The sequence below is a fragment of the Alligator mississippiensis genome, chromosome 5 (genome assembly GCF_030867095.1).
Source record: "Alligator mississippiensis isolate rAllMis1 chromosome 5, rAllMis1, whole genome shotgun sequence".
NCBI classification, from domain to species: domain Eukaryota; kingdom Metazoa; phylum Chordata; order Crocodylia; family Alligatoridae; genus Alligator; species Alligator mississippiensis.
In genome coordinates this window covers 109,438,130-109,460,835 of record NC_081828.1, presented here as the reverse complement: position 1 = coordinate 109,460,835, position 22,706 = coordinate 109,438,130, and positions in this window count along the sequence as shown.

Here is a 22,706-nt window from a genome sequence, read left to right as displayed (position 1 = left end):
CCATTAGAAATGTAAAGCAGGAACTGGACTCTTACTTTCAGGCTGTCCACCTGATAGCTGATGACAGCATGGCAGAACCAAGAACCACGATAAAATCCAGTCTGGGGTTGCCTGGATGATGGTTATCTCCATCCCAAAGAGGCATAGCACCAGGGTTACCACTCCCCTGGAGCTGCACTACTGCTATGCATCTCTCACATCAACTGAGGCAGCCATTCCACTTGCTCCAGCATTTGAAGATGGAGGGCCACCAGCACCTGTGCCTAGAAGAAGATGCAAAGTTATCGTGGTGGGTGACTCCCTCCTTAGGGGAACAGAGGGAGAGATCTGTCACCCTAGCCCCCTAGCCTGTGAAGTCTGCTGCCTTCCTGGAGCTCATGTCCAGGATGTGACAGAGAGGATTCCCAAACCCATCCAGCCTTCCAACCACAGCCCCATGCTACTCATCCATGTGGGCATGAATGATATGGTGTGGAGCAGTTTGGGCTGGGGCATGCATGACTACAGGGAACTGAGGGATAGACTGAAGGGTATGGAGGCACAGATAATTTTTTTTTCTTCAATCTTCCCAGTCACAGGGCATGGGCTCAGAGGGAAAGGTGCATTGGTGAGGTAAATAGAAGACTCCAGTGATGGTGTCATCGTGAGGGGTTTGGCTTCCTTGACCATGGTCTGCACTTCAGAGAGTGGACTGTTGGAAAGGGATGGCTTCCACCTCACCTGGAAAGGGAAGAAGCTCTTCTCAGCCAGAATGGCTGACCCTCTTGACAGGGTTTTAAACTAATACTGCTGGGTGATGGGCAGTCTATTAACAGTTCTAGCTTAGGTCATGTCATAGTTTCATGGTAGCTAGGGTCAGGAGAGACCAAAAACAGATCATCTAGCCTGACCCCCTGCCACAGGCAGGAATGAATGCTGGGTTCACAAGACCCCAGACAGGTGATCGTCCAACCTCCTCTTGAATTTGCCCAAGGTAGGGGCAAGGACCACCTCCCTGGGAAGTTGGTTCCAGATATTGGCCACCCTAACTGTAAAATATTGCCTTCTGATCTCCAACCTAAAACTATTCTCCATCAGCTTATAACCGTTGTTCCTCATCACCCCAGGTGGTGCTGGGGAGAAAAGAGCTCTGCCTATTTGCTGTTAATCCACCCTGATGAGCTTGTAGGTGTCATGACCCAAAGGGTATGATTTTGTGTGTGCTTCAGCACTGCAGAATTATTTCCCACCACATGGAGCTTTCTTTGCACGGTGCAATTCTCAGTTGCACAGAGAAAACCCCAGTGCAAAGGAGTTCCCGCCACCCGTATGTAAATTTGTTTACCACTATTGGTTGTTTCTAAATTATTCCCACGTGGCAGCTAGTGATTGGCTTGCTAGCTGTATAAGAGGCTTGAGCAGTTTCCGCCCAAGTTGGAGGACTTCACGTCCATCTCGTGAAGAACCCTAAGCACGCTGTGGAGCCTAACAAACTCCGCATGTGCCTTAGAGGAGGATACAGGGGCCTGATCAACCTCTAGCCTCTCCCCGTCACCGTACGATCCCTTGACTTACCCTACCCTGCGCTTTCATGGAGAGTCACCTTTCGGACTCTCATTTCGGTCATTCCACAGAGCCTAGCAAACTCCGCTCGTGTGTCTTTGGTGGAGCCAACAAATTCCGCTTGTGTTTGTCTGTAACTGCAACTCAAGAAAGTTTTTCCTGCCTGCACCGCGACCACCTACGGTGTAAGTAAAACAATCTTTAATCAACCTCTACGTGTCAGTGCCTAATTCTAGTTTGCCATGCTGACCCTTTCCCTGGCCCACGTGCTCGCGCTGCTGGTCACAGCCCCTCGGCCCCGACATGGCGACGAGGATGGGATACGGGGAAAGCACGATAGAACTAGAATTAGTTGAGAACTGCCCTTGGCGAAGTGGGAAACGCAACATAGGAAGTGTCGTGGAACTGGAGGCGCATATTGCTTACCACTAGGCGGGTAGAACAGGTGAAAGGTTTATCAGCAGACGCCTTTCGCTGAAGGGAGAAGAGGGAGCTTCCGAAGACGGATCCCAAAGAGAGAGGGAAGTGTATCTTCACCCCGCGGCATTCGGGTGTATAATGAATGATGAGCAGGACCTGTTTAGGCCCCTCAACACTGTCCCTCACCAGAGTCAGCCCAGCAGGTGCAGTAAACCCGACCCTCACCCGGGATTGTGCCCGTTGCCTAAGATGTGCTCAGGAGAGTGAAGAACCGGTGCCCATCGACCGGTTTGCCCCCTTTATGCTGGCGTCTAGATTGAGGGGTTGCGGGCTTCCATCTGAGCTCTGCAAAGATCTGGAGATGGAGGAACACACCACAGATGAGAGGGTAACCCCGAGATACGACAAGGGGGGAATGTTAACTGCAACTTTCCGTACAGTAACTGATCAAATGCAGAAAAATTTAAGTTTGAAAGCCCAGCTGCCTATGGCCATTCAAGCGGTCAAAGAGGCATCTGTGAAAGAAAATCTTGAGACGCCACGCTAAGATGGCGCCGAGCAAGAGGGAGACCGCGTGGAAGAACCGGAAGCGAAGGGTGGAGCTTCGGAGGAACTCACGAGAGTTCAGCCGGCGACCCTGCCCACCGACGCAGTGTCGCTTCCAGCGACCGTGCCTTCTTGCCGACGGAAAGGAGAATCGAGCAGAGGAGTGCATCCGCCCCTCCTGCCTGAAACAATAACAGCAGCAATGACTCCCGAAGTAACAGATCAGCCTGTAGCAACAACCAGTCGAGTCATCAATCCACAGAGTGTAATTTGCGCTACTACCTATTACGCTCGCACCAGAACTGAACTGCAGGATTTGTGCAGAGAATCAAGAATCCAGCCAGAAGAAACTCTAGCTGTATGGTTGGGACATTTGGTCGTGGAACTTGGGTCTGACCTGCTGAACCAGGAAGAAGCAAGCTTCTTGGTCAGACAAGCTTCGTGGAGTGGAGGACATGTCACTGACATCGACATGGTGGCGTTTAACATTCACTGGCCTATTCCACTGCTAGTGCTTGTTGCAGGACTGATCGGTCAAAAAGCCCATGCATGGCATGACGGACGGCCAGAACATACCAGCGCAGAGCAACTCATGCTAGCAATTATCAGAGTCTCGTACTGTGCTTGGAACACCAGAGCATGTGCACTAGGACTGACATCACTCCAGCGAATAAGACCATGGCCTCTCCGTCATCTATGAAATCCTGGAACCGTTCCAGTGACCATTCACAGCATAGATAGTTGTCTTGAGGTTTATGGGTGAAAGAACATCGTTGTCCTCCGGATTCTGTTTAACCCAATGGTTAACCATCCTGTGAGTAATCTTCTTCGTCAATTGTCACGACTGTGTATCCGGATGGAGCCAAGAATATCCAGCGATCGGGAACGTCAACACCCGACTGAGGCTCAAGGTGCAAGACATCGCGAATCCGATCTTCCATCGTTGCCACAGAGAACACCAGAGGAGCGATACATGTTTGGATTTCTCCTACAGCGTTCTGGGCTCAATAAGCGGCAACTTCGGATTTTAGGGGACGCAGGCCAATGGCAACTGGCCTATGAGTTAGGTTTTCATTATCTGGAAGAACTGGATGACGAATCCTCGACAATTTCATCTAGTTGAGTGTGCAAGAGACGGTTGTCCAAAGTAGAGTTGTGCTCAAACACCTGTATTATATGTTTTAGAAATGATAGTGCGGTTCCATGTGAATTTTGTAAATATTAGTGAAATAACTGTTTTAAGAGAATTCTTTTCACAGATCCAGAACTCAGAGTGCGTGGCGGAGAGAAGCCCTAAGAAGGATAACATCATCGGCAGAAGCGAGGGCTTGACGCCCGCCTTCGCCACGACACCCACTGAAGCCCTGATCGTGCAGTTTTTTGTTATGAATCTGGTTATGTGTGTATGTATTTGTGCTGGCTATTATTTAATTCGATCCCTGGAGGATGAACTTCTTATGTTAGCTGATTTTGTGTTTACCTGTTTAGTTCAACGACCTGTTATAAGAGCCACTGGCGACCCGAGTGATAAGCATGTGGTATAATTCAGCTGTGCCTTCAGCAAGGGGGGATGTCATGACCCAAAGGGTATGATTTTGTGTGTGCTTCGGCACTGCAGAATTATTTCTCGCCACATGGAGCTTTCTTTGCACGGTGCAATTCTCAGTTGCATAGAGAAAACCCCGGTGCAAAGGGGTTCCCGCCACCCGTATGTAAATTTGTTTACCACTATTGGCTGTTTCTAAATTATTCCCACGTGGCAGCTAGTGATTGGCTTGCTAGCCGTATAAGAGGCTTGAGCAGTTTCCGCCCAAGTTGGAGGACTTCACATCCATCTCTTGAAGAACTCTAAGCACGCTGTGGAGCCTAACAAATTCCTCGTGTGCCTTAGAGGAGGATACAGGGGCCTGATCAACCTCTAGCCTCTCCCCGTCGCCGCACGATCCCTCAACATACCCTACCCTGTGTGTTCGTGAAGAGTCACCTTTCGGACTCTCATTTCAGTCATTCCACGGAGCCTAGCAAACTCCATGAGTGTGTCTTCAGTGGAGCCTAGCAAACTCCGCTTGTGCTTGTCTGTAACTGCAACTCAAGAAAGTTTTTCCTGCCTGCACCGCGACCACCTACGGTGTAAGTAAAACAATCTTTAATCAACCTCTATGCGTCAGTGCCTAATTCTAGTTCGCCGTGCCGACCCTTGTAGGGCCTGTCCTGCTGCCCTTTCACCAAGTGGGTGGCCCTCCTCTGAATCTTCTTCAGGCTGGCCACATCCTTTTTGAAGTGTGGTGCCCAGTACTGGACGCAGTACTCCAACTGCAGCCTGACCAAAGTCGCATAGAGGGGGAGTATCACCTCTCTGGACCGGCTTGAGCTGCACCTTTGGATGCATGACAAGGTATGGCTGGCCTTGCTGGCTGCAGTCTAGCATTGGCAGCTCCTGTTCATCTTGGAGTCAATAATGACTCTGAGATCTCTTTCCACAGTGCTGTGGCTGTCAAAGCAAATCAGACCTGTGTGCATCTACCAATGCATCTCAAGCAAAACTGGGGATGTCATTCTCCTGCTTTACTTGCCCCTGGTGAGACTACAACTGGAGTACTGCATCCAGTTTTGGGCCTCCCACTTCAGGAGGGATGTGGAAGAGCTTGAGAGTGTCCAGAGAAGATCCACTCACATGATCCAAGGCCTGGAGAGCAGGCCATATGAGGAGAGGCTGAGGGACTTGGGACCCTTCAGTCTGGAAAAGAGAAGGCTCAGGGGGGACTTGGTAGCAACCTACAATTACATAAGAGGGATACATCAGGATCTGGGGAATAGCTGTTCACCAGAGCTTCTCAAGGGGTAACAAGGTCTAATGGCCATAAACTCCAGAAGCACAATTTTGACTAGACATAAGAAAAAAGTTCTTTACGGTGTGTGTGTCCAGGGTCTAGAACAGACTCCTCCTAGAAGTGGTGCAAGCACGTACACTGGACTCTTTAAAAAAAAATGTGGAAGATTTTCTTGCTTTGGACACTTGATCCCAGCTGACTTTTTGCTATGGCGGGGGGCTAGACTCAGTGATCTCACAAGGTCCCTTCCAGCTCCTAATGTCTATGAAATCTATGAAATAACTATATATAATCTGATCTCTTCTTCTTCTATTATTCTCTGACTTCTGTGTTGCTTTAGTTTGAATCTCTGACTTCTTGTGTGTTGTGTTTACTGTTGTGTGTAAGTAAAATAACCTCTTCTTTTTCTTATTCTTCTAGACCTGAGTGTCTGACTTCTGTGTTCTGCTAATGTGAAATTCTAGCTCACTTCTTCTGTTTTCTCTTTAGCCTGTATGTAACTATAACTAATAATATTAATAACTATATTTAATCTCGTCGTCTTCTTCTATGAACATCTGACTTCTTTTGTGTTGTAATAATATCTGACATCATCTATGATATATGTGTCTGAGTGTGTGTAATGTATGTGCTTCCCTGCACAGTGATGGATCACATTGCCAGGGAAAACCTAGCTTTCTTTTTTAAAAGTGTTGGAACCTTCCCCCCCCCCCCCCGCCAAGAACAAATATAAATTGAAAGAAATGGATTTCATAGGGATAAGTAGAGGGGTTCTAGTTAGTAAGCTATATCCAGTCCTTTTCAAGAACAAAAAGAAGCAGGAGACTGACTAGGTTGGAAGCCAAGCCATTCCAGTACCCTTTAGATGTTGTTACTCAAGCAGAAACAGCTCACAAAAGGCACAGAACACCTGCAGACAGAGGCTTATATGCTGTTTCTACATCCCTCCCCCAGAGCACTGCGATTGGAAGGGGACTTGGGGAAAGATCACAGTCACTGGCCAGCTACAGATGTCAGCTTCCCTTCCCCCTCTCCCCATCCCTCTTCTCAGTTTCTGTTCCACTGAAAGACTGCTTTCTGAATATCCAAATCTTTTTCTGAATTGATTTGGAGCCTCCAAATCAATTCAGAGGGGTTTTTTTGCACAGCCCTCTATCTATCTATCTATCTATCTATCTATCTATCTATCTATCTATCTATCTATCTATCTATCTATCTATCTATCTATCTATCTATCTATCTATCTAGCCGGAGGGCCGGCTGCTCACGGACCTGGGCAAAGTGCGGGAGCATGCCGTTGCCCTCTACTGGGACTTGTTTGTGGCTGAGCCTGTCTGTCTGCGGGCCACCCAAGAGCTGCATCGGGACCTGCCGCACCTGGGCGCTTCGCAGGCTGAGGCCCTGGAGCGCGAACTCTCCCTGGCAGAGCTGGAGGCCACGGTGGGGGGGCTCACCTCGGGCAGGGCCCCGGGCCTGGACGGCCTGCCCGTAGAATTTTACAGAGCCTTCTGTCCCCTCCTCAGGTCCAGCCTCCTCCGCGTCTTCCGCGACAGCCTTGCCGACGGGACCCTGCCGACCAGCTGCTGCTGGGCTGTGCTCACCCTGTTGTCCAAAAAGGGGGACCTCGGCTGCCTGAAGAACTGGCGGCCCCTCTCCCTCCTGTGCGCTGACTACAAGATCCTGGCCAAGGCGCTGGCGACCCGTCTCCGCACCGTCATGGCCTCCATCATTGGGCCTGAGCAGAACTACTGCGTGCCGGGCAGAACCATCCAGGACAACTTGTTCCTGCTGTGTGACCTGCTCACGGCCGCGGAGCTTTTTGGCCTGGACATCAGCATGCTCTCCCTGGACCAGGAGAAGGCCTTCGACCGCGTCGACCACCGGTACCTGCTCGGCACCCTCGAGGCCTTTGGCTTCGGGCTGCTCTTCACCGCGGCGCTTCGGGTCCTGTACCACGATGCCTCCGGCCTGCTCAAGGTGAACAGCGCTCTGTGCTCCAAATTCCCCGTGCATCGCGGCATACGCCAGGGCTGCCCCCTGTCGGGCATGCTGTACGCCCTGGCTGTTGAACCGCTGCTGCACGCTCTGCGACATTGCCTGACCGGCCACGCCTTGCCACTGGCGCCGGGCCCCGCCATCAGCCCCCCGCTCCGGCTGATGGTGTACGTGGATGACGTGACCATCTTCCTGGGCAGCCAGGAGGATGTGCGGGCCCTGGTGGATTGCCAATGTGCCTACGAGCTCGCCGCCTCAGCCCGCATCAACTGGAGCAAGAGCAACGCCTTCCTGCTGGGGACGTGGGCCGGCACGCTGCCTCCGGACCTGCTGGGAGGCCTCGCCTGGTGCTGGGAAGGCCTCAAAGCCCTGGGCATGTTCCTGGGGCCACCGGCCTTTGTGGCCTGCAACTGGGAGGACCTGGCGGAGGGAGTGGAGGCCCACCTGCAGCGCTGGTGCCTGTCCGCCCTCTCTTACCGCAGCCGGGTCCTCGTCGCCAACAACCTGGTGGTGGCCACCCTGTGGCACCGCTGTGCAGTGCTGGACCCTCCACTGGAGCTCCTGGAGAGAGTGCAGCGGCTCCTGGTCGACTTCCTGTGGGATGGACGCCACTGGCTCCCCCGAGCTGCCCTCTACCTGCCCACTGGGGAAGGGGGCCAAGGCCTGATCGACCTGGCCAGCCGGGTGGCCGCCTACCGGTTGCAAGCCCTCCAGCTGCTCCTGGACGCCGAAGGCCACCTCCCGTGGTGGCAGCTGGCATGCCGGTTCCTGCGGTGAGTGGGGGGCCTCAGCTTTGACTGGGAGCTGTTTCTGCTGGACCTCACTTTCCTGAATGGCGTGGTTCTTCCCCCATTCTACCGCAGCATGGTGCGGGCCTGGCGGGCGGCCTTCCATTTCTGCCCCCAGGCCAGGCGCCTGCGGTTCCCGCACCTGCTTTGGGAGCCCCTGGTCTACAACCCGGCCCTGCAGCGTGTCACGCCAAGCCTGGCCTCCACCAGCCTCGTGGCAGCTTTCATCAAGGTGCGCACCACCCACCTGGAGCACCTCCTGGACCCTGCTCGGTCAGCGTGGCTGTCCCCTGAAGCCCTGGCTGCCCAGCTGGTGCCGCGCTCCGTCCGCACCGTGGGCCGTCAGGGGCATCCTCCCGGCGGAAGCAGCGACCACCCTGGAAGTACATCTCCAGGCTCGCCGGACCCTCCCCACCGTGGACGTCATGCACGATGCCTTCTCACCGCTGCCCATCATCCCAGCGGTACCCTGCGAGCTGGCCGAGTGGCCCAATACACTGCTCAGGCTCCCGGAGCCCCGCAAGGGCCTCTACATGTGGGTGGTGTGTACCCGGCATGCCCAGGTGCTGGCCGGCTGCCCAGACACCGCGTGGCAGCGGCGCTTGTCACAGCCTGGGACCCCAGCATGGTGCACGCTGTATAAGGTGCCCACCGCCAAGAAGACCGGCGACCTGCAGTGGCGGCTTGTGCACGGCATCCTGGCCACCGGCAGCTTTGTTCGCCACCTGGACCCGGTGGCCTCGGCGGCCTGTCCCTTCTGCCTGGGGGTGCCGGATGAGGACATTTTCCATGCATTCCTAGACTGTCCCTGGCTGCAGCTGGTCTTTGCCACCCTGAGCGCGCTGCTTTGGGTGCTGGGCCGGGACTTCTCCGAGGACGTCTACGTCCACTCCTTCCCCTACTGGGCAGCAGAGCAAGCCATGGTCAGCCTGGCCAACTTCCTGCTGGGCCAGGCCAAGATGGCCACCCTGAAGAGCCGGCGAAACCGGCTCGCCGGGACCGGTATGGTCGTCGCCCTGCAGCTCTTCCGCCTGCTGGTGCAGGCCCACCTTTCACTCGAGTTTGAGGACACGGTCCTGCAGCGGACGGTGCCCACCTTAGAGGAACATTGGGCCCTCGAGGGGGCGCTCTGCCGAGTCGAGGCGGGGTTCCTGCTCCTCGCCCTGTAACACCTCTGGCTGCTCAAGCTGCAGACACGCATCCAGCGGGCCAAGGCTTTGGACTTTGCTTCATGCAGGTCAACCCCTGAGGCCCCCCATGGGTGTCCCCACTGGCAGAAATGTAAGTATGTAAATAGTCCTTTGGCTCGCTATGGTTTTCTAATCTAGATTGTACAGGCAGGCCTTGCAGGCCGTGAGCCCAGGACCATATCCATGAGGCCCAGGTGTTCGGGCCAACCTGTACATACCCTCTACTGGCCCCGATTTGTCACCCTCCCTGGAATAAACTCCTCTTAAAAGTTAAAAGTCTGTCTGTCTGTCTGTCATAAGAATAAGCTCAGCTAACATAGGAGAAAAAAAAAGCTAGGGTTTTGGTTTCAAGAACTGTAAGCAAAGTTGAATTTTCTAACTACCTGAATAACTTTGCAATATTTTATTCTTTCCTATTTCACTTGAATACATACCCTAATCTGGCTATATATTCTCCATTTTTATCTTTAAAAAGTCATTAACTTAGTGAATAGGAAAACTAAATAAAAGACTGTGTACATGCTTCTCAAAATGATGGTGAGCACGTAAGGTCCCTCTACATGTTCAGGTAAAAGTCCAATGGGATGTAATGCACCATCTACACAATTGTGCCTCCCACCATGACATGTTTATGACAGGAGGAATGACTGTGAGATAGCACATTAGATCCCATCATAGCTTATTGCTGGTCTAGGTGGAGCCCAATCCTGGGTTCCCCCTGCACTGGCAAGAAGCAAGTTCCCATGGCTGGGAGTGGCCTCAACTTCTGCAATCTCCCAGCTATAAGGATACCCCATGGATCCCTATGGGTGGGAGACCACAGCAACTGATCTCCCAGCATTGAGAATATGAGGGGTGCCCCTGAAGACATGGGGATGTGTGAGGCCCACTGTGGCTTGGAGCCTTGTCAGTTGGGAGCTCCCAGGCTTGGATATGCATATGAATTCCCCACAGCCAGGACCTCTGAACTGGTGACAGGGCTCCCAGCCACAGGGGCCTTTAGCCACACAGACCAAATACAGACTTTTACCACTACAAGTGGTTGAAAGCTGGTCTATTCCCATAACACAACTGGTTGATTATCATAACTGGTTGATTATCATATAGGTGGGACCTCACTCACAACATTTCAGAATTTGTTCAATAGTTACATTTATCAAGGCTATGTACAGTGTTTAGAAACGTGTTTAAGCTGAGGACTTAGGTGATAATAAAAGTAGGGTTGTGAGTACCATACTGACAACAACATCTCAAGAACCACAATTATCATAGCATTAGAAATAATTTATTCTTCATATATATGTCAATGTGGATCTCTCAATAGATGATTGATATTCAGTGGTGAAAGAACAGGGTAGGGACTGCTCAGAAAAGCTGGATGTGTACAAGTCCATGGGATTGGATGCAATGTTTCCATGGGTGCTGAGGGAGTTGGCTAGTATGATTGCAGAACTGCTTGCCATTATCACTGAAAACTCATGGTGACAAGGGGAAGGTCCCGGATGATTGTAAAAGGGCAAACATAGTGTTCATCTTTAGAAAAGGGAAAAAGGAGGATCCAGGGAACTACAGACCAGTCAGCCTTACGTCAGTCCCCAGAAAAATCATGGAGCAGGTCCTCAAGGAATCCATTTCTAAGCACTTGGAGGAAAAGAAAGTGATCAGGAACAATCAAGATGGATTCACCATGGGCAAGTCATGCCTGACCAACCTGATTGCCTTCTATGATGAGATAAGTGGCTCTGTGTGTTCAGGGAAAGCAGTGGATGTGATATGCCTTGATTTAACTAGGCTTTTGATACAGTTTCCCAAAGCATTCTTGCAGGCAAGCAGAGGAAGTATGGGTTGGATGAATGAACTGTAAGGTGGATAGAAAGCTAGCTGAGTTGTTGGGCCCAACAGGTAGTAATCAATGGTTCAAGGTCTAGTTGGCAGCCAGTATCAAGTGGAGTGTCCCAGCAGTTGATTCTTTGGCTGGTTTTGTTCAATATCTTCATTAACAACCTGAAAGATTGGGTGGAGTGCGCCCTAAGCAAGTTTGTGGATGATTCCAAGCCATGGGACAGAATAGATATGCTGGAGGGTAGAGCTAGGATTCAGAGTGACCTAGACAGATTAGAGGACTGGGCCAAAATAAATGTCATAAGGTTCAATAATGACAAGTGAAAATTCCTGAATTTAGGACAAAAAAGCCCAATACTACATACTTGGGACCAATTGGCTAAGCAGCAGCTCTGCAGAAAGGGACTGGAGTTACAGTGGACAATAAGCTGAATATGAATCAACAGAGTGTCCTTGTTGTGAAGAAGGCTAATAGTAGGAGTGCTGGCAGCAGATTGAGGAAAGTAATTATTCCCCTCTGTTCTGCACTGGTTAGGCAACATCTGGAGTACTGTGTTCAGTTTTGGGCAACCACTACAGAAAGGGTGCGAACAAGTTGGAGCAAACTCAGCAGAAGGCAGTGAAAATTGTTAGTGGGCTGGGGCACATAAGTTGTTGAGGAGAGGCTGAGGGAACTGGGTTTACTTAGTCTGCAGAAGAGAAGTCTAAGGGAGGGATTTGATAGCATCCTTTAACAACCTGAAGAGTAGTTCCAAAGATGATGGAGCTAGACTGTTGTCAGTGGTGACAGATGACAGAAAAAGGAGCAGTGTTCTCATGTTGCAGCAAGAGAGGTTTAAGTTGGATATTAGGAAAAACTTTCTCACTAGAAGGGTGGTGAAGCACTTGAACAGGTTACCTAGAGAGGTGCTAGAATCTCCATTCTTGGAGGTTTATAAGGCGTAGCTCAACAAAGCCCTGGCTGGAATGTTCTACTTGGGAATGGTCCTGCTTTGAGAAGAGAGTTAAACTAGATCTTTTGAGATCCATCCCCTACTTAGCAACCCTAATTTTCTATGATTCTATGAATAGCAAGATCCTTGTTAGGATGCTGAGGGAAGCTTTATCAATCAGATTATCAGCATTATTTTACTTTTCAAAATCTGGCATTGGATCTAATAGTCAGATACAAACAATAACGTTTTGTGAGGAGAAGGTGACTGCTTCAGATAGTAGTCTTGCAAATATTCCAGTATAGGACTATTTAGGGAAAAGCTTCTTTGAAGCAGAAATAAAAACACTATGTGAAGTCTTTTGTAATCTAGTACCAGATGGAATATGATGAATTTCTTTAGTGATTATGGTACTTTTTGGCTGGTGATACTTGTTAGCTCCAAAAGTTTTCTAAGTTGTTGGTAACAAGTGTAGGGTTAGCAAGATGACTGTGTAAGCAGCACCAATTCCTCAGATTGATTATTTGCCATGGGTATGAATGTGCACACACCCATGTTTGTTTACGTTGTGCATTGCCTGTGCTCTCTTTCAATGTATGTACTAGATTCCTGGAGGTTTGGGAGAGATGCCTTCACAGTTTTAGACAGAAAGTGGTTTAAAGATGTATCATTCAAAAAGTCAGCCAGTGTGACGACAACAACAACATGCAACTTGGTTAGCAAATTGCACTTGTGTGAATACTGAACAATTAGTCAAAGTAAACAGTTCACAAAGAGGCTGTATGCTGAAAATGACCTATCTTCTTACAAATGCAAGACTTGATAGCAAAAACTAAATGCTGCAAATTTTCACAACAACATTATTCATTCTGAAATCTTGTATTGCTAAGATGTGATGGAAAAGTCATTAGGACATCTTGCTATGGCTCCATGGGGAATGACTCTGAGCTCTCCTTCATATTTATGTTGCAGGCTACTTTTAAAAACAGAGAGTTAAATAGATACCTGCTTATTTAGGTGGAAAGTCACAGTTGGTTGGATGTGATGCTAGCCATATCACTTGTTTATTTGCCAGTGTCTGGCATGCTTAATTGCACTAGCCTGATGGGTTGTTCAGCTTTAACTCAGTTGGTCAACCTTTAGTTCTGAAAGCCAGTTAACTTACCAGGATTAAAAATAATGAAATTTAGGGAACGTGGATACGATCTCATGTCAGTACCATAAGGTATGATGTGTTCTGAAGCTATTTGAGATCTGTTCCTTTTAAACTATTTTTGAATTGCAGAACATTGCATAAGCAATTACTAAAGCTTAAAAATGCTCTCTCCTGTCTTCAGTTTTTTAAATGTGTTAATTGTCTAAACTGTAATGTAGTTACTTTTACTATTACAGTATGAATGTTGGAGACGCAAGATAAAGTGTTGAAAATGAACATTATTAAAAAGAAAGAAAAGGCTTATAACAACTACATACTTACTATTAGGCCAATGCCACATCATAGCAGGTTAGACTATAGAGATACCTCAACTAAATGTCCTCAGAAAAATAGGGGGAAGTTATGGTTAATAATCAAAAAAGAAGTTATCGTTCTAACAGGTTATGAGCCAAAATAAGCCAAATTTGCCCATCATCTCCTGGCAAAACAAGAGATATCCTAGTGATGTGATGAGTCACAAACTTATCTTCTGCAAACACCTTTGGCAGTCAGTCAGTGTTACTCATCAGCAAAAGGCGAAATGGACAAAATAGACAGTCAGAACAAATTAATTTCCTGATGAGTCAAAAATCTAAATCTAAATGAGCTGTTCCATGGGTACCACCATCTCTCCTTCCTTGTGAATGTGCCCTGACCATAAGGCATGTCTTTAGGAGTGCAATTTTCATTCTCCTATACCTGCTAGAGTTAATTTAATTTCCAGGTTGTAAGTAGACCTTGTTGAAAATTTACCTTGGGAGCTGTGTGTGATAGAAAAATGGGCTTATGATCAAAAGAAACAATGTTATGAACTCTTTCTGCAGGTAGTTGACATTGTTGTGGGGGCAGGGGGCAGAATTTAAAGCATGAAAACTGAAGTATAAGTAGAGATGTGCTGTCACAAGGGTTATTGGGAGTTGTAGCTTGCTTCAGATAAACTTAATTTCCTATGTTACACTGTGGCCACTGGGTTCCTTGACTCACCATGATATCTCCTCTTTCTGAGAGGAGGTGTTGTACCATCAAAGATGAAGTCTATCTAGAGAGCCTGAGCTATTGAGAAGACTATAAACATAAAGCACCAAGACACCCTTTCTTAATGTTAAGATATTGGTACAGTAGAGTGCTGGTTATCTGAACTATCAAGTTATCTAATCTTTAACATGTATCACCAGCCTGTCTGATGTCTCCTGTAAGTAAAAGCACTGAGAACTCAAAGAATAAGAAATGTTTTAATGATTGAGAATAAAATTTAAATAATCAACAATGTGAAAAAGAGACAAATCTGTTACCAAACTTATTTTAGAATATGGCATTGGAGCATGCTCATTTTAAAAACATTTAATTAACTGAGAAGCTCCATTTTATGAATGGTCTTTGGTCCTGATTATTTGGATAGCCAATGCCCCACTCCTTGGTTCAGTGCATTTCTTTCTTTTTTGTTCCTTAAAAACTCTAAATTTTATATGTTGTGAAACATTTTAGTTTCCACTGAACTTTGCAAGTCAGGTCTGAATTTGGCCCATAGTTTCCTGTTAGCTGGCAGAGTACTTCACACACACACACACACACACACACACACACACACACACACACACACACACACACACACGTATATTAGTGCTGTGCAAAGCTTCAGTCCACGATTCAATTTGAAGATTTGATGCGATTCAGCACCTGAATCACCAAATCCTACTCAAATCAGGAGAAGACAATAAACCTCAGAATTGATTAGGAGGCTCTGAATTGATTCGTAAAAGATTTGGAGATTTGGAAGGAAGACAGTCATAGAAGAAGAGATTATTTTAGTTACACACACAACAATAAACACAACACAGAAGAAGAAGTCAGAGATTCAGAGTAACACAACACTGAAGTCAGAGAGGAGGAGGAGAAGGAGAAACAGGAGAAGTATTATTTTATTTACACACACCAACAGTAAACACAACACAGAAGAAGTCAGACACAGTCATACATCAGAGAAGAAGAAGACATAGATTATTAGTTAGTTACACACAGAGACACATTTTTCAGCACAGGAAAGATGAATATGAAACATGCTGGAAAGGCAAGTGCCAGGTCTTCTGGCAGAGGAGGGAGAGGGGGCAGAGAGAGAGCTGCAAGATGCCCCCACCCCAAACATAGAAGTTCATAGGCCTGGGTGTGAAAAGCGGTTTGTAAATTCCCTTTCAAGATCAGGCCTGAGAGACTGGAGACAGAGTGGGTTTTTTGTGAGAAATATGTCCCCACAGGTAGTTGGGTATTCTTGTCTTTGATAGGTTGTGGTGTGCAGTTTGTGGGGGTACCAGAGATTGTTGGCAGATTTTGTGTTTTGAGCTGTAGGAAGTTGGCTTCTGGTGATGAGGTTAGGTTAGCAAGGCTCAGTGTTTGTTTGAATTTTCATAGGCCCAGCTGTGGAAAGTGGTTTGTACTTCACTTCATCGGCCTCCTAGGTAGTAGTTACAGAAACTCACAGACTCAGTATAGACACTGGAATTCTGACACACTACAACCTGCCAGACATCTGACTCCCCAGGTACCTCTCCACTTTTTCCTGTACTGCTAATCACCCCTCCCTGCCCAGCCTGCCCCTCACCCCTGATAACTCCATTTCCATTTTCACTGGCTTACTTTCTTGTCTGCATTCCATGTCAGCCTGTGGCTCCTTTACTAGTCCTTCTATCCAGGAACAGCACACATACACCAACTGCAGGTGCTTCCTCAGCCTGACGAGGGTTTTTTCAACCCGAAAGCTTGCTAAGATACATTTCTCTAACTATAAAGATACCAAATTAACCCAAAGGACCTTCTCTGCCAGTGCCATGTCCTTAGACAAACACTGTAAGCACTTGTTCCTGGTCAGCTGACTGCAGTGATTTAGGGTCCTGGGTGCATCTGAGCCCCAGGGCTGGGGCTAGCAGGGAGATTTCTCTGGCAGCTGCTGGAGAACAAGCTCCTGCAGGAAAGGAAAGAAAGACTTTGTGAAAATTTGGCTGTCTCAGATGCTGTTTATGCTACTGTGCTGCAGTGCACTGCTTATTACCTGTTGCTATTTAAAGTGGTGGACCAGGCTGAGGCTGTAGAGGAGGGGGAGACTTCATTGGGGCACACTACTGTGTCCTGTAGAGGCACCAGCACCAGTGAGGATGCGACTTAACACACACATACAGTGTCACCCATGTCTTGAGTTTTGTTTGTCAGCAACCTGAGGTGCAGCTTCCCAAAAACCCCTGTACCTATCTCCTTCAAACTTGGCAGGCTTTGTGCCCTCAGAAAGGACTACCATCCTTGCAATTTCAATCTGCATCAGCCAAAAAATAACAGTTATAGATATTTCAGTGATTTCCCATTATATTCTATGGACGAATCTCCAAATCTCTCTGAATCAGTGCCAAAGCTTCCAAATCCAATTTGGACAGTGATCTGAATCTCTGAACTGAATCACTGTCCTCTGAATTGGCTGAATCCAAATCAAATACTTCCCTATTCACATAGGCCTAATAGGTATAGATGTAAATATAGATATCGATCTATATGAATAATGTTAGGTTAGATATTAGGCCTGTGTGAAGCAGCAAGTATTCGATTCAGATTTGGATTCAGCCAATTTGGAGGGACAGTGATTCAATTTGGTGATTTGAGTCACTGTCCCAATTCAATTCAGTTGAATCGAATTCAGAGATTTGGCGCAGATTCCAAGATTCGGCCATAGATTATAATGGAGTATCACTAAAATGCCTATAACTTTTTCATTTTTTTGCTGATTCAGATGAAGACAGCAGAGATGGTAGCCCCTTCAGAGGGCATGAAGCCTGCCAAGTTTTAAAGAGATTGGTTTAGGAGTTTCTGTGAAAGTATCCCTCAAATTGTTGAAAGCAAAACTCTTATCACTTGTGTGCGTTTAAAGGGTGTAGGTTGTTAGCCGTAGGTAGGTGTCATCTAAGGACATAGGTAGACAAGGTTCTTTGGGTCAATCTGATATCTTTTATTAGACCAACTGAATAGTTGGAGAAATATATCTTAGCAAGGTTTCGGATTTAAAAACCCTTTATAAGGCTGAGAAAGCATCTGCAGTTGTGTGTGCTCTTCCTGGATGGAATGAATAGTAAACAAGCCAGAGGCTGGTATGATACGCAATAAAGCCAGTCAGTGAAAATGTAAATTGAGGCATCAGGGAGTGAGAGACAGGCTGTGGTTGGGGGAGGGGAATGTAGCAGGTAAAAGTGGAGAGGTACCTGGGGAGTCAGATGTCAGGCAGGTTATAGTGTATTATAAATCCAATGTCTATACTGAGTCCATGAGCTTTTGTATCTAGGAGGTTGATGAAGTGAAGTGTGTAGGTTCATCTGTGAAAAGTGTTTTGTAAATTCAAACAAGCACTGAACCTTGCTAACCTCATCACCAGAAGCAAACTTCCTACAGTCCAAACACACTGAATGGATCCAGACCATGCCATGACAAGAAATACCAAACCTGCCAACATATCTCCAGTAACCCTTAGGGCTAGGCAAAGTACAGTGTTTGACAGAAAAGTAAATGTTTATTCATAGATTTCATAGCTTTTTATGGTCAGACGAGACCTCAATAACACTATTGAGCATTGAGTCTGACCCCATGCCCTGGGCAGGAAAGAGAGCTGGGGTCAGATGACCCCAGCTAGGTGTTTGTTTAGTCTCCCCTTAAAGACCTCCAAGATAGGGGACAGCACCACCTGCCTTGAAAGCCCATTCCAGATTTTGGAAACCCTCACCATAATGAAATATTTTCTAATGTCTAATGTATATCTGTTCTCCATCAGTTTATGGTTGTTGTTCCTAGTAACCCCAAGGTGGCACCTAGTAAATAGAGTGTCCCCTATTCCTTGCCTCCACTCCCAGTGAATTTGTAGACAGCCACAAGATCCTCTCTCAGCCTCCTTTTGCTGAGGATGAAGACATTCAGGTCCCTCAAGCTCTCCTCATACTGCAGGCCCTTAAGTATCACCTCCTTAGACCTGTTCATGATGCACCTTCTAATGCATGAAAGAAGAATGCATATCACTTCATTACACTGATGACTCATTTTCATTTTGGAGTCAACTATGACTCCAAGATCCCTGTCTGCTGCTGTGCTGCTTAGAAAGTCACCTCCCAGTCTGTAGGTGTTTTGGTGATTCTTTCTCCCTAGATGCAGCACTTTGCATTTATCTTTGTTCAACTACATCCTATTCTTATCTGTCCGCTTTCCCAACCTGTCCAAATTTGCCTGAATCCATTCCCTGCCCTCCAGTGTGTTTACTTTGCCCCATAATTTGAAGTCGTCCACTAATTTGGACAGAGTGCTTTCCACACCTTCATCCAAGTCACTGATGAAGATATTGAACAGCACTTGTCCAAGGAGCAAACCTTGGGGAACTCCACTACCCTCATTTTTCCATGTTGAAAATGATCCATCCACCACCTTCTGGGTGGTGTATGAATGTGCCTGGTAAGTACAGTTAGGACAAATGTCAAAGATGTGTGATTATCATGTGCTTGACATGAAATAGACATTCATTTCTACACATTAACAGTTTCCATGAATAATTCAATACAGCTTAAATTTCTTTTTACAAGGCACTGACCTCCTTGTTGAATGTTGTTCTTTCATTACGTCACGTAAATAAGATTAATTCATTTTTTTTAAATATACCTTTAGTTAGCAAATAGTTTGTGCATACCGCTGTGGTAGCTAACAAACTTTTGTTCTCTCTCAAAAACTACTTAGTTCAGTTAAGAATTAGGTTTGGAAATCTACATCTGAAGGTTTTTATATTCAATTAATTTTATTATTATTAAGATTCTGAAGGGAGTGTTCCTTACATAGGAGACCAAAAGGAAGTGATAAAACATGTTCACTTTAGGGACAGAAAAGAATTATGCTAAGGGTAGTGCTTTTATGGAGTAGTAGTATAAAGGCTGGCTGAGACTGCCTGAAATTCAAGTAGGAATTGCAACATTTTACCATATTTACTCAAATAGAAGATGAACCTGATTATAAAACCCTTGAATAATTAGATGTATGAAAATGCTATAATTTTTTAATAGTTTTCCAGGTATAGAATCTAATTATTGGAGGTTTGCCTTCAATGTGTCCCCTTCCCACTACTACAGCAGGGAAAATAAATATGGGGGATCAGGTAGCCCTTTGCTCTCTGCTTCCTCCAACTTTTTCCCCTAGCAGCTCCATCCCTCCTCCCTTACTGTCAGACCCTGCTCCCCCTGGGCATGCAGAAGTGAAAAGCACATTTGAAAACAATAACCTTGAAATTAAACATGATTGTAGTAATTTGAATATAACACCCATACACTTAACTCACCTGGAATTAATGCGTGTTACCTTTTTTTGAAACAGCTGCAAGTTTTAGCACAGATGTTTCATGAACACAATTTTGAGAAACACTCAGCACATATTTGTATGCAGTATGAACTATTCATGGTATTAGTCCAAAGCAGAAAAGCTCATGATTTACCACATAGCTCACTAGGTTGGGCCCCACCACATTCAACAGTGTTTCAAGCCATGGTGAGCCATGACTGCAGCCAGTGCACCCAAAATCCTTCTTTATGTCCTCTCTTAGCCTGGCATTTATGAGTAGTGTGGCCCCACCCTCCATGGTGACCCCACAGCCCAGTACTGCTCAGTATCTGTCTCTACTGCAGATACACACCACAAAGGAGCCATATGCTGATTATTCCCCATTCATGGCTGGAAATGGGTATTCTTGTCATAAGTCTTGGGATCCTCCAAATATTTAATGTGCAGATGAGATGCAGGGCAAGTGGGCCTAACTTTGTCTCATGGAATATGGGGCCACACTAATAATATGCACAACTGAGAAGAGGTACAGCAGAAAGATTCTGGGTGAACTGTATGCAGTGTCATGGCTTACCATAACTTGAAAAAGAGTCGGTGGTGCAGGGGATTGCAATTAATGAGCAGTACCATGTGCCTTATTCAGATGGGCTTCATTAATCTTTCCTTGTCATAGAGTGCTATTAGTGACACAGCTTTTTGCCTACTCCTTGGATAAAATCAAAGATAGTGGCTGGGTAATGGCTTGGTTTTATCACCCTGATTGATGCCAGGAGTGCCAAGGGCATAGTGATGGTGAATTATGTGCAAAAGTTATATGTGTTGAGAAGATATACAATACATATGGTATATGGACAGAATCATGGAGAACTCAAGTGGTAACAAGGTAAACAAGAGGAGTCCTGGTGGGATAGTGCACTTACCATCAGTAATTCAAATAGGGACCACTGAGGGTTTACAATGTATTTTCAACAGTCCAAACTCTGTAGAAAGTGGACATCTGGCTCCATACTTCTGGTACAGAATTTTGTACACATGTGAAGGGAAAGGGTACTGGATTCATAGATTCATAGATGTTAGGGTCGGAAGGGACCTCAATAGATCATCGAGTCCAACCCCCTGCATAAGCAGGAAAGAGTGCTGGGTCTAGATGACCCCAGCTAGATACTCATCTAACCTCCTCTTGAAGACCCCCAGGGTAGGGGAGAGCACCACCTCCCTTGGGAGCCCGTTCCAGACCCTGGCCACTCGAACTGTGAAGAAGTTCTTCCTAATGTCCAGTCTAAATGTGCTCTCTGCTAGCTTGTGGCCATTATTTCTTGTAACCCCCGGGGACGCCTTGGTGAATAAATACTCACCAATTCCCTTCTGTGGCCCCGTGATGAACTTATAGGCAGCCACAAGGTCGCCTCTCAATCTTCTCTTGTGGAGGCTGAAAAGATCCAGTTTCTCTAGTCTCTCCTCGTAGGGCTTGGTCTGCAGGCCCTTAACCATACGAGTGGCCCTTCTCTGGACCCTCTCCAGGTTATCCGCATCCCTCTTGAATTGCAGTGCCCAGAATTGCACTCAGTACTCCAACTGCGGTCTGACCAGCACCCGATAGAGGGGAAGTATCACCTCCTTGGACCTATTCGTCATGCATCTGCTGATGCACGATAAAGTGCCATTGGCTTTTTTGATGGCTTCATCACACTGCTGACTCATGTTCATCTTGGAGTCCATTAGGACTCCAAGATCCCTTTCCACTTCCGTGCTATGCAGCAGGTCATTCCCTAGGCAGTAGGTGTGCTGGACATTCTTCCTCCCTAGGTGCAGCACTTTTCATTTCTCCTTGTTGAACTGCATTCTGTTGTTTTCTGCCCACTTGTCCAACCTGTCCAGATCTGCTTGCAGCTGTTCCCTGCCCTCCGGCGTGTCCACATCTCCCCATAGCTTTGTGTCATCTGCAAACTTGGACAGAGTACATTTCACTCCCTCGTCCAAGTCACTGATGAAGACATTAAAGAGTATCGGTCCAAGGACCGAGCCCTGCGGGACCCCACTGCCCACACCCTTCCAGGTCAAAACCAACCCATCCACCATGACTCTCTGGGTGCGACCCTCCAGCCAATTCGCCACCCACCGGACTGTGTAGTCATCCAAGTCACAGCCTCTTAACTTGTTCACCAGTATGGGGTGGGATACTGTATCGAAGGCCTTCCTGAAGTCTAAGCATACGACATCCACCCGTCCTCCTGTGTCCAGGTGTTTCATAACCTGGTCATAAAAAGAAACTAGATTGGTCACGCATGATGTGCCTGCCATGAACCCGTGCTGATTTCCCCTCAGCATAATTTATCCTGCCGGGCTCTCACAAATGTGAGCCTTGATAATTTTTTCGAAGACTTTACCAAGGATGGAGGTGAGACTGACAGGTCTATAGTTGCCCAGGTCCTCCTTCCTCCCCTTTTTGAAAATGGGGACCACGTTGGCCCTTTTCCAGTCCTCCGGGACTTGGCCCTTGCGCCACGAGCTTTCAAATATTCCCGCCAGTGGCTCTGCAATGATGTCGGCCAGTGCCTTCAGCACCCTTGGATGGAGCTCATTCAGGCCTGCCGACTTAAAGGCATCCAGTTCTTCCAAATGACTCTGCACCATTTCAGGGTCTACGCGTGGAAGTCTGGCGCCTTGCTGCTGCCTCTCTACAACCCCAGTGAGAGACTTGTCGTGCCCCTCACTTAGGAACACTGAGGCAAAGAACTCATTGAGGAGTTCAGCCTTGTCCCCCCTGTCCGTCACCAATTGTTTCTGCCCATTTAGCAGGGGTCCTATTCCTCCTTGGTCCTTCCTTTTACTCCCTATATATCTAAAAAACAATTTCTTGGATGTTGGAGTGCTAAGTAATACTGAAGTGTTTTATTTCCTGGGAAGAGGGACACTTACTCTGGCAATGCCCATGGTACTTCTCAGCTACACCTAGAACTACAGAGGAGCAGCAGAGACAGGAAAGGGAAAGTGAGGAAAGAAGAGATGTTGAATCAGAATGTATGACGCAAGAGGAGATGCCACAAGAAGGAAGAGCCAGGGAGGAAGAGCATTAAATGTCAGTAGTC